The sequence below is a fragment of the Microcaecilia unicolor genome, chromosome 3, assembly GCF_901765095.1.
Source record: "Microcaecilia unicolor chromosome 3, aMicUni1.1, whole genome shotgun sequence".
Taxonomy (NCBI): Eukaryota; Metazoa; Chordata; class Amphibia; order Gymnophiona; family Siphonopidae; genus Microcaecilia; species Microcaecilia unicolor.
Window position 1 is genome coordinate 420,506,888 of NC_044033.1, and position 12,382 is coordinate 420,519,269.

A 12,382-nucleotide genomic window follows, 5' to 3' on the forward strand; every position below is an offset into this window, starting at 1 on the left:
AAGTTAGGTGTGACTCTCAAGTGGAAGCGCTATTCTATAAACTTCACCAAACTTTAGGTGTGGCTTATAGAATATTGCTTTTTTTTAGGCACCATTTTTGGCGCCATTTATAGAATTCACCTTAGTGTGCATCATCCCAGCACCTAACTTTAGGTGACCTTTTGAGAATTACCCTCTATAGGCACAATTCTTTAACTGGGCACCTATAGTCATCCAAAGAGTGCCTAGTAGGAACCTATTCTATAAAGGAACATTGGCACCCACTTTCCTTTATAGACTATTAATGAAACAGCAAAAATACATGCCTATAATTTAGGCATGAGCACTCATACCTGCTATAGAACTGGCTTGTGTGCCCCTAAGATCCGGAGATTCCCCATGTAACTTAACATATTCTCTTCATCTCTACAATTCCCTAATGTGTCTGTACACACAAACCTTATTCTACCACAACATTACTGTATTTGTTCATACCGGAATTGGCAACTGCCTTTACGGTACTATGTAAGCCACATTGCAAATAGGTGGGAAAATGTGGGATACAAATGTAACAAATAGATAAATAAAATATTATATAAGTTACATATGTGTAACTCCCATCCAGGCTCTGCCTAAATAATGCAGGCTATGTAAGATACACTTGCATTTACAGAATAGTGCTTAACAACAGAAAAAGAGCAGATCACGTAAAATGTAAAATGATATTTTTTCCAAGTCATCAAAACAGCAAACGATTTCCTTTAATCGCCTAACATGGCCATGTTTTGCCCTACAAGGGCTGCATCAGGGGCTAAACAAATACCAAAGGGAGCCAGGACCACCAAGAGGGGGTGGGGGCACAATTCTCCAGGGCCTGGCCTCCAAGGGTGGGCCTGCCCTGTGCTGGCTTGGCTCACATGGTCTCTCCTGCTCCTGTGTGCCGCAGCAGTGCTGGGTTAACATGTTAGCGCGTTAATTCAGCTGTCTGCTCTGCTGGCCACAGGTCCTTCTTCCTGCTCATCCTGCCTCCAGTGTGAAGTTCTTCCTGTTTGGACGTGGCAGGAAGAAAGACCTGTGCAGCAGAGCGGATCAGGAGGAGACAAGAAAGTAAGCAGGCCCGGGAGGTCCGGGGAAGGACGACTGGGGCACTTTCATGCCAGGGGTGTGTGTGCGAGGGGGATGTTTGCCCTGGGCCCAGCTTTGTCTCTTGGTGGTCCTGGCAGAAGCAGTCCAATGTTTTTCCTGTCTGGTTACAATACAGCACTAGAAACTAGCAAGAGGTTTGTTTTTACAAGCAGCAGTTACAGCAGCCACAGCAACCTGGCATACAGGCTGCCTTCAGATGCAAACAGCTTTTTGCATCCAAAGGCAGCCTGTTTGCTGTTTTGATGACTTGGAGATAAATATAATTTTACTTTTTACGTGGTCTGCTCGTTTTTCTGTTGTTCTGGGTCTTGCAGATCATTTGCCTGTTTGTTTTTTCAGAATAGTGCTTACACAGAATTTTGCCATATATACTCATATGTGTGCACATATGCATGTATATGCCATAATTCAAATGATATACAGGTGTAATTGGTACATGCCTATCAGCTCATACTTTATTGAATTGCCCTATATGTATGTGTACCCATATACTGTTTTATAGAGTACATGCATACCTCAAAACTCTGTGTCTGCTATGTCCACAAATGCCCTCAGGAATTTCTATATGCAGTGTGCACATAATCAGGTGAGATCTTGAAGGGACATGTACTTATATGTGCATAAAATGTTGCACAGTTTTATTTTTTAAGTCATTTTCCATCTGTATCATCTTACATGTGAACAATGTTTATTAAACTATTCCTTTTAGCTATGTTGTTATTTCAAAAATGTTAATTTACAGGTTGATATTTAGACTCTGTGGTTGATGTGTGTTTTTTTTTAATGCCAACCTCAGTGTTTAAATAAATCACAGATATTCAGCACCACTATTCAAATAGCAAGTAGCACTGAATATTTGGATAGAGCTGTTATTCTGACTGATCTGGATAGATATCTGGATAGTGGTCCAACTGTTGCTGATCCCTGGATATGTTTTCACTCTGCCCTTGCTCTATCCCTGAACTATTTGATGTATTTTATTTAAGCATGTTTGATATACTGGCTTTCAGTACAAATATAATGGTGGTTTACGTGTATTGAGTCATGACCTGTACATAAAGATAATAGATTAAGAAGAACATAAGAATAGCCATACTGGATCAGACCAATGGTCCATCTAGCCCAGTATCCTGTTTCCAACAGTGGCTAATCCAGGTCACAAGTACCTGGCAGAAACCCAAATAGTAGCAACATTCCATGTTATCAATCCCGGGGCAAGCAGTGGCTTTCCCATGTCTATCTCAATAACAGATTATGAACTTTTCCTCCAGAAACCTGTCCAAACCTTTTTATCCTCCAGCAGAGTTCCAGAGTTTAACTATTCGTTGAGTGAAAAAATATTTCCTCCTAGTTGTTTTAAAAGAGTTTCCATGTAACTTCATTGAGTGTCAATTCTATGGCTAGTATAAGTGCTTGAGCCTAAATTATGTAGTATAAGTTGCCCACAGTGTAACACCGGGGGCATTTAACATCAGCTGAGATAATCGGAATTGAGTTAGAGAATAGGAGAAAGGGGTAGGGGTGGGAAAGTGGATTGGTGGATTTGAGCAGGCAGAGTTTTGGTAAGGCAGAGCTACTAGACAGATTCTTGGTAGCAATGGGGAACAGTTGACTAGAGGAGGAAAAGAGATGAACTCTGATTGGCTGTACTGAGGTGCAGCTGTTTGAGTGAGTCAGAGAAGATTTGGCAGGCTTGGGGACATTCTGTAGAAGGAGGATGAGTGGAAGGGAGTGGGTTGTGTGTAAGAATTATTTTGTGGTGTTTTTTTTCCCGCCCTTCCCTTCTTGGTGGGTGATGAGTTGCTGGAGTACTTTTTGGTGGGTCATAACTGTTCTATTATAATGTCAGGTGGTTTAGGATTGCTCGAGCTTTGGGGGTAGTAGCTGAAAGAAAGGGGGATTTAGGGATGTTTGACTCAGTTGTGGCTAAGGGAGATAGTTGAAGGGGAGTGAAGGATGCAATGGGATCGCTCATGTGCGACACCACCACAGGTAGAAGTGGGGCCCTGTTCTATCGTGGATCCCGCTGGGGTGGGGGGAAGTTTGGGGTATCAGTGATGATACTGTTTCTCATTTGAGGGACTAGTTTGTCACCAAATAGCTCTATTATGGTATAGTAAGCCGCACTGAGCAAGAGATGTGGGTGAATAGTCATGGGACATGTGTTAATTGTTAATTTTGTTCCTGTGAGTTAATAAAGCTACGGCCCATGTGTTGTCACTGAGTTATGAATGACTGCAAGTTTATTTTCTGGGGAATCATTACAGGTGCTTATTGAATATGATGATTATACGAGTGTCGATGTTTAGGAAAGGAGTCTCCTGTTTTCCTTTATAGACTTGCTTTCTAGACATTAAATATAGCTGAACTATTATAGAATTGACAAGTACTCCCAGATTCTATAAATGGCACCCAAGATTGTGTGTGATCCTGACATCCGCACGCAAATAAATTAGATAATAAGCTGAAAAAAAAATCAATAATTGGCTGTTAGCAATCAACAGCCAATTATTGGCCTTAATAGGAACTAATTTGTATTTGCATGCAGATCTGGCTGCACAGAAGTCTGTAAAGATCCATGCCTAAATCCTCTCGTGTGCAACCTAAAAGGTGGCATGGTCATGGGCATTCATAAAAATGTGTGCAATGTTACAGAATACAGGGGATCTGCGCCAGCTTGCATGCCAGGATTATACCAGGTTTCAGTTGGTGTAAGTTCTTGTGCTCAAAGTTGAGCATAATATCTCCACTAGGTGATGCTCTATAAAGGGTACTCATTCCAGAGTACCTTTTATAGAATAGTGCTGAGTGTTAATTTTTCCAGGCACCTATTTACAGTGTTATTTAGTGAATCTGGCCCATAGAGTACACATACAAATGTACACCTTTTTTGGAGCAGGTGTAAATTTGTGCATTGACAGAATTTGATCAGGGAGCCTATTTTATTCAGGCACAGAGGCGCTTTTGCTGCCTTTATAAGATAGAGTCATGGATTTGATATACCACATTTCTGTGGGTACAACCAAAGTGCTTTACACATATTGGGATAGATTCTATATAAGGCACCTGAAAAATCCATAAAGAAAAGAAATACACCTAGGCGTATTCTCTAAAGTATGCCTAATTTTAATAGAATCGGCTTAAAGTTCCACGTGGTTTATAGAATACACAGAGCGGCTCTTCATGCAACTAAATTTAGTCACATCCATTTAGGCCACGTTTTACTTGGCGCAAATCCTGATGCCTAAATTAGTCTCAGAGCGGGGATATCCTATATAATAATTCTCACCTCCAACGTTCTAATCTTGCTGCCTCAGACCGTGGCTCCTTTGGAGTTGGTCTGCTAGACTCCGTAGATCGCTGACGTCACTGGACCCATTATGACACACAACCAATAGATGCACAGGAAAACGTCAAAACCCAGAGAGTCGGCGGGGAGGAGGAACAGAAAAAGAGAAATGTAAAGAAAAAAACAGCCAGCCAGCCGTGGATACTATTATAACAACAACCGCGCTCCCGCTGCTTTCTTCCTTCAACACCAGCCTCTACTGTGCTGAGAAAAGAGGCCGAATCACAAAGACAGGATTTTTTGTTGCCACATGCGCTGCTCCGAAGCCTTTTCCCGGTACCAACATCAAGTTGTCTGCGAGCCCCGCCACTGCTTGCACTGGACGTAGGCTGCAACTCAGGGGTAAGCAATAAGGAGGGTTAGATTGAGAACAGCAGGGGATGGGGTGAGCCCAGGTTTATTAACCCTCCTTGGGTGAACCTATCTAGCCCATTGTAAGGGTTGAAGCCAGTAGCACATAAGTATTGCCACACTGGGAAAAGACCAAGGGTCCATCGAGCCCAGCATCCTGTCCACGACAGCGGACAATCCAGTCCAAGGGCACCTGGCAAGCTTCCCAAACGTACAAACATTCTATACATGTAGGTGGAGCTTGCTGGCATTGCAACCATTCTCCTTCACCCAAAACAATAGCAAAAAGTTATTACGAATAACGGACTGTCTCTATGCGTAGTCCATCTGTAAAAAGGGGGAGAGGAGGGTCGCTGGGCATGGGAGGGGGAGCAGGGGAGAGGGAGGGGGTCCAGGGACCTGACAGGGGGGAGGGGGGTCCAGAGACCATAGAGGTGGGGGTGGAAGGGGGTCCTCAGACCATAAAGGGGGGGAGGGGGAAGGGGGGGCCCTGAGAGGGGGATGGGGCACTCACTCACTCATTCACTCTCTGTCTCTCACATACACTCTCTCTGACACACTCTCTGTCTATCACACTCTATCTGTCTGTCACACACACACAGTCTCTATCTCTCTGTCTCACACACACAGACTCTGTCTCTCACACACTCTCTCTCTCACACAAACACACACACTCCATCTCTCTCTCTCATTCTCTCTCTGACACACACACTCCCTCACACACACTCTCTCTCACATACACACTCTCAAACATACACTCCGAGGAAAACCTTGCTAGCGCCCATTTCATTTGTGCCAGAAATGGGCCTTTTTTACTAGTTCTGTAATAATGCACATAGATTTTATTTATTTATTTATTTGCTGCATTTGTACCCCACATTTTCCCACCTATTTGCAGGCTCAATGTGGCTTACACTATGTTGCAAAAGGTATAATCATAAACAGAGTAAGAGGTATGGTCTAATTTAACATATTACTGTGTAAGAAATTAGGTAGATAGGTCAGTAGAATTATTTACATAACACAAAATAAAACAGGTAAGATATAATGACCAATAGCGATAATGTGATTAACATAATCAAATTAGAAGGGATCAGAATTAGTTGGTTTAGATGTAGAATGGAATCAAGTCATTATTTATTTATTTGCTGCATTTGTACCCCACATTTTAGAAATGCTCATGCCCCCCCTCCTTTTCAATTGTACGACTTTTATTTTAGACACACTATGTTATATAATACACTTAGAGGGGCATAATCGAACGGAAACGTCTATCTCCATGGGCGTTTATCTCCGAGAACGGGTCCGTGAAGGGGCGGACCGAACCGTATTTTCGAAAAAAATAGACGTCCATGTTTTATTCGACAATTTGTGACCTGGGCATTTTTGTTTTTCAGTGATAATGGAAAATGAAAGCGCCCAGCTCAAAAACGAATAAATCCAAGGCATTTGTTCGTGGGAGGGGCCAGGAGTCGTAGTGCACTGGTCCCCCTCACATGCCAGGACACCAACCGGGCACCCTAGGGGGCACCTTTACAAAAAAAAAAAAAAAAAGGTAAAAGAGCTCCCAGGTGCATAGCACCCTTCCCTTGGGTGTTGAGCCCCCCAAATCCCCCTCAAAACCCACTGCCCACAAGTCTACACCATTACTATAGCCCTAAGGGGTGAAGGGGGGCACCTACATGTGGGTACAGTGGGTTTGGGGGGCGGTGTGGAGGGCTCCCATTTACCAGCACGTGTAACAGGTGGGGGGGATGGGCCTGGGTCTACCTGCCTGACGTCCACTGCACCCCCTAATAACTGCTCCAGTGACCTGCATACTGCTGCCAGGGAGGTGGGTATGACATTTGAGGGTGAACATAAAAAGTTGTGAAATGGCATATTTTTGTGGTGGGAGGGGGTTTGTGACCACTGGGGGAGTCAGGGGAGGTCATCCCCGACTCCCTCCAGTGGTCATCTGGTCATTTAGGGCACTTTTTGGGGCCCTATTCGTGGAAAAACAGGGTCCAGGAAAAGTGCCCTAAATTCTCGCTAAAAACGCATATTTTTTCCCATTATCGGCGAAAGGCACCTATCTCTGATCGGCCGATAACCATGCCCCAGTTCCGCCTTCACCACGCCTTTGACATGCCCCCATCAACTTTGTCCGCATCTGCGACGGAGTGCAGTTGAAAACGTCCAAATTCGGCTTTCGATTATACCGCTTTATTCGTTTTTGTGAGATAAACGTCTATCTCCCGATTTGGGTCGCAATATAGGCGTTTTTCTTTTTCAATTATAAGCTGGTTAATGAGTTGTGTGCCTAAATCTCAATTAATGCTAATTAATGCTGATAATTGCTTGTTGACATCCAATTAACAGTGCTGATTAGCTTGTTAACTAATTAAGCTATGCACATTATTATGGAATATAGTTTTATTTCTATTCAGCAATCTTGGCGCGAATCCGGGGTCTTATATGCAGGCACTTTCTGTGTCCCTAGGGGGCTCACACTCTACATTTTGAACCTGGGGCAATGGAGGATTAAGGCACAAGAAGCTGCAGTGAGAAATGAACCCAGTTCCCCAGGTTCTCAGCCCATGGCACTAACCTTAAGGCTACTGCTGTTTTGGACCGTTGTTAAAGGCATCCTGTTATAAAATCAAGCCTTATGAGGGTATTCAGGCCTGACCCCATTCTCTGTTGTATAATATATTATTTATTTATTTTATTTCTTCCTTCTTGTATCGTACATTATCCAAAAACAAGTTTCGGTATATCAAGTACCATTTCACTTTCCCTTACATTACAATCAATGTTAATGACTTACATTTCTTACATTACAATCAAAGTTACTGACTTTGTTATACTGTGTATGAAATACCTTATCCTTTTTCAGACATATAAAATTGGTCTGTTAATATCAGAAGCATCTGGGGTTGGGTGGAGAACCATGGAACAAAGTTACAGTGTGATGTCAGTGCAATCTTAGGACAAGAAATCAAAATCTTTTATCCAGCTTCAATCAACTCATTGCTTCATTCACACTTATGTGACATGTCTCCATACTAACAGATGTGCAGGAAAGAAACAGCCATGCACACAGTGCAACCCATTATTTTCCTCAAAGGAAAATGGCAGTAATTGAGAACACATGATAAACCGCAGTCACAGGACAGTATGACCATTAGTTTAGAAACATAAACTGGTGTAAATAATGGCATTTAGACATGTATATCACATACACATGAAAATATCAGTTTCAGAATGCTGCTATTTACATGTGAATATCAACACCACGTAGAAATTTCAAGGGGTGTGGTTTGGGCATGGCATCAGTGAGATTAAGGGATGTGTTTACTAAAGAGCATTATATTTTTGTACTTAATGTGGGTCAACAGCCATAAACTATTAGAGCTGTATCCAGCAATCCCACTGCGGTTTCTGCAAGGACATATTTCCCAATGTGCCTGACATCGAGGTGCTCAGAAATTACGAGTGTACCATCCTGTACGGTCTCTTCGGTCTCAGGCTCAAGATCTGTTAGAAGTTTCTTCATTTCATGCTGTTCGTTTACTGGCGGTTCACTCTTGGATTTTTTTTTTCTGTTGTTGGTCCTAGATTGTGGAATGTTCTTCCTTTAACCTTGCGCCAAATTTCCTCCTTGCCATTGTTTAGAAAACAATTGAAGGCGTTCTTGTTTTGTAAGACATTTTCTGTTTTTTAGATGAGAGGTTTGGGATCCTGGGGTTTTCTATGATTGTTGTTTTAATTGTAAAGTTGTTGCTTAATTGTTTTCTGTGTAGTTGTTGTTTTGATTATGTTTGTGATTATCATAATGTTTGTTTTATTGTAACCCACTCAGATCTTCAGATGTGCGGACAATAAATTTTGTTAAATAAATAAATAATAGATAAATGAGGAAACACCTAAAGCCATCTATTGAACTGGTGTGAAGTGAAGCAATGTTAACTTCACATTTGCCATTTGGGGCTACATTCTATATATGGCACCTAAAAAAGTGGTGCTAAACAATACCCTCTTAAACGGTATAAACCTGTCCCTAAAGCTCAATGTAGTTTATAGAATACACGTTAAGTGGAGAATTGTACATAAATTTAGGCATGGCCATTTGCATCATCGAAAACATGGTGCAAATGCCCATGCTGAAATTTACTTGCAGAGCACCATTATTTTGTAATTATATGCATAACTTGAAACCATGCCCCCATTCCGCCTTGAATGCCCATGGCCCTTCCATTTCCATGCTCCCTTTTTTGGACTGTGCCTAACTTTACTTGCATTGCTACAAATTAAATCTAATTAGTGCCAATAATTGCTTGTTAAAAGCAAATTATTGGACCTAATTGGCTCATTATTCTATTAAATTGCGCACGCAAATGGAAACAAACCTAAATTTAGGCTTGCAATTTGTGGAAACTTTTATAGAATCAGGGGCTTAGTACATGCTACCCACCACACGCTGACTGCAATGTGCAAATCATGCCTAATCTCTGTCAAATCCCACACTAAACAATGCTGAACTTTTAGCACACTGGCTATGTTAATGTGTGCTAGTGGTTAGCACATGCTAGTTCTATCTGGTATCAAGTTAAAATTTGTTTTAGTAAACATGTTCCTAAAATCTGCAAATATGAGTGCCGAAAAAATGTATGCTAAGCACTAGTCTATATATGGCGCTCCGAGTTGGGCATTATTTAAAGAATAGTGCATAGCACTCGGAATGGCCTGGTGGTTAGAACACCAGTCTTGATATCCAGAGGTGTCTGGTTCAAATCCCACTGCTGCTCCTGGTGATCTTATACAAATCACTTGGGGCCCTTTTCAAGTGGAGGAATAGCCTAATGGTTAGTGCAGCAGGCTTTGATCCTGCCAGCCTGGGTTCAATTCCAACTGCAGCTCCCTGTGACCTTGGGCAAGTCACTTAACCCTCCATTCACCCAGGTACAAAAACGTAGATCGTGAGCCCCCTAGCGACAGAGAAAGTACGTGGTGAAGGCAGTTAGCTTGGCAGAGTTTAATAAGGGGTTAGACGGTTTCCTAAAAGACAAGTCCATAAACCACTATTAAATGGACTTGGGAAAAATCCACAATTCCAGGAATAACATGTATAGAATGTTTGTACATTTGGGAAGCTTGCCAGATGCCCTTGGCCTGGATTGGCTGCTGTCATGGACAGGATGCTGGGCTCAATGGACCCTTGGTCTTTTCCCAGTGTGGCATTACTTATGTACTTATGTATATACTGTGTACATCTAGTAGCACTATAGAAATGATTAGTAGTAGGGATCAGTGTTCAACTTTGTACATGACAATTTACACCAAATGGAACCTGGTGTAAATCCTCACACATAAATTCAGCATGGATCCACTGAATTCTATAATATTGCATACATCTTTAGTGAATGCCTGGATCCATCTTTGCCCCTCCCAAGGCCACATCCCCTTTTCAGTTGCATACTAAAAAATTTGCACACACACACACACACACACACACACACACACATCTTTCTAGAATAGCACGTAGCAAATCCAAATTGTTGGCAATTAATGCTAATAATTGATTGTTGGTACCCAATTATTGATGCTAATTGGCTCATTACTTATTTGAATTGCTCAAGTAAACTGAATGCACACCCAAATTTGTACACACAACTGTGGTTGCCATATATAGAATCTGGAGGAATATGCAAATGCATGACCTCTTGTAAAATACCAGCAGGTACATAAATATATGCTTTGAATGGCACAAACTTTGATGGTGGGCTTGCACAGGAGAGAATTTTGGACAAAGCATGGGCAAAGTGCACAAGTATGTCCATAGATTATAAAGTAGTATAATTTATGCAAATATTGGCCCTAGGGCTGCAGTAAATTTTTGTGCCTTCCACTTATGCTACTACCTTTTTGTTTATAAAGAGAAGTAGGCACCTACTTGTCTTTATAAAATAGGTGTTAAAGGAGCTTTAACAAAATAAAAAGAAGAAAAAAGGACCTTCAGGACCAGAACAATCAAGAATCTTTGATAAATAGACCTGACACAGGCCATGTTTCTGCACATATGCGCCTGTGTCAGGGGTCAAATGCATCTGTTATTGACTACGGTGATCCCAGATGTGGTGTTTCAGAACAAGGCTCTTTGCATTGTTTATTTTATTTCATCATTTTCATTTGAAGATTAGTTATATCCGTGACTTTTTTGAGAGATTTGACTGCATTTCACCCCTGATGCAGGTGTATGTGCACCGAAACACAGCCCATGTCGGGTCTATTTATTAAAGATTCTTGAAGGCCCTTGTGTACATCCTTTTGTCTTTGCTTTTGCACTTTTGGACCCTCTCTTTTGCTACCAAAAGAGCTTAAACTACAGAAAGGCAGTATATCAAGTATGGAATAACATAACTAGGGTCAAGGGCAAAATCATAGCCAGGTTTTGATGTCAGGGAGAGCAGATCTTTTGTAAAATAGGTGCTGATGCAAGGCTGAAGGGCTGATCTTCATAGGCATCATTTCATTCAAAATCCATTTGGGGGAGCAAATGCTCCTCGAGTGCCCTACCTAGCTATGCCTCTGGTCAAGGGTTAACACAGAACACAGCTTAGGACAAATCCACAGAGTCGCTAAGAAATGACATTGATGCAACAGCACTTTAAAACAACATTATTAATTCAATGACTCAATCTTTATGTTCTAAAGATATATATTTGTTTATGTCCAATAGTCAGATGCCATCATTTCATGCCTACTTTTCTCATCTCTGAGTTTCTAGTTATGCCATAATCCCTGACATAGCCTGCTTCTTCTTGCTAAACTTCTGCAGTACAAATTAGTTCCAAGTTCAAAACTACCAATTCTTGTTCCTGGCCGGTGGCTTTGAACTGCACTTATTGAACACAGCTACTGAAATCCTTAAGTGGATGATATGGGTTCCTCTGAATAACAAGATGAAAAAGTTTGTACATCTGTCAGGGTTTATTATCCTTTGCCATATGTTATTTTATGTTATCTTGGTCCTTTAAAAAGTAGTGAACTCTAATGGAATTGCAGGGCTTTTATTTTTTCCAGAACTAAAACAGCTGCTACTTAATGCAGTACAGTATTTAACCAGTTATTGCTGCTGAAAATGTCCGGTGAGTGCTTATCTCAAAACTGGCTATTTTGGGGGCATTCCAGGGGAGGAGGGGAGCAAAGTTGGCACATGGCCAATTAAGTGCCAATATTTAGAACTTAAATGGCCAAAGTAACGACATAAAAGACTGTATAAAAATCAGTCCTATCTTTATGTGGTACCCTATAGCCAGTTAAGGGGCTCTTTTATAAAGGCATGGTAGGCATGCAGTGCATGCCAAATTGAGACTACCGCCAGGCTAACACGCCCCCTGGTGGTAATTTTGGATTTGGTATGCGCCCATACCACCGGGACAAATTATTATTTTATTTCTTACTGTGTGTGGCGCTTCTAGCATTAATTGGCAGTTGACACACGTCGACCGGTCACAGCGTATGTAGCGCGTGAGCCCTTACCGATAGATCAATGGGTGGTGTTAAGGGCACAGG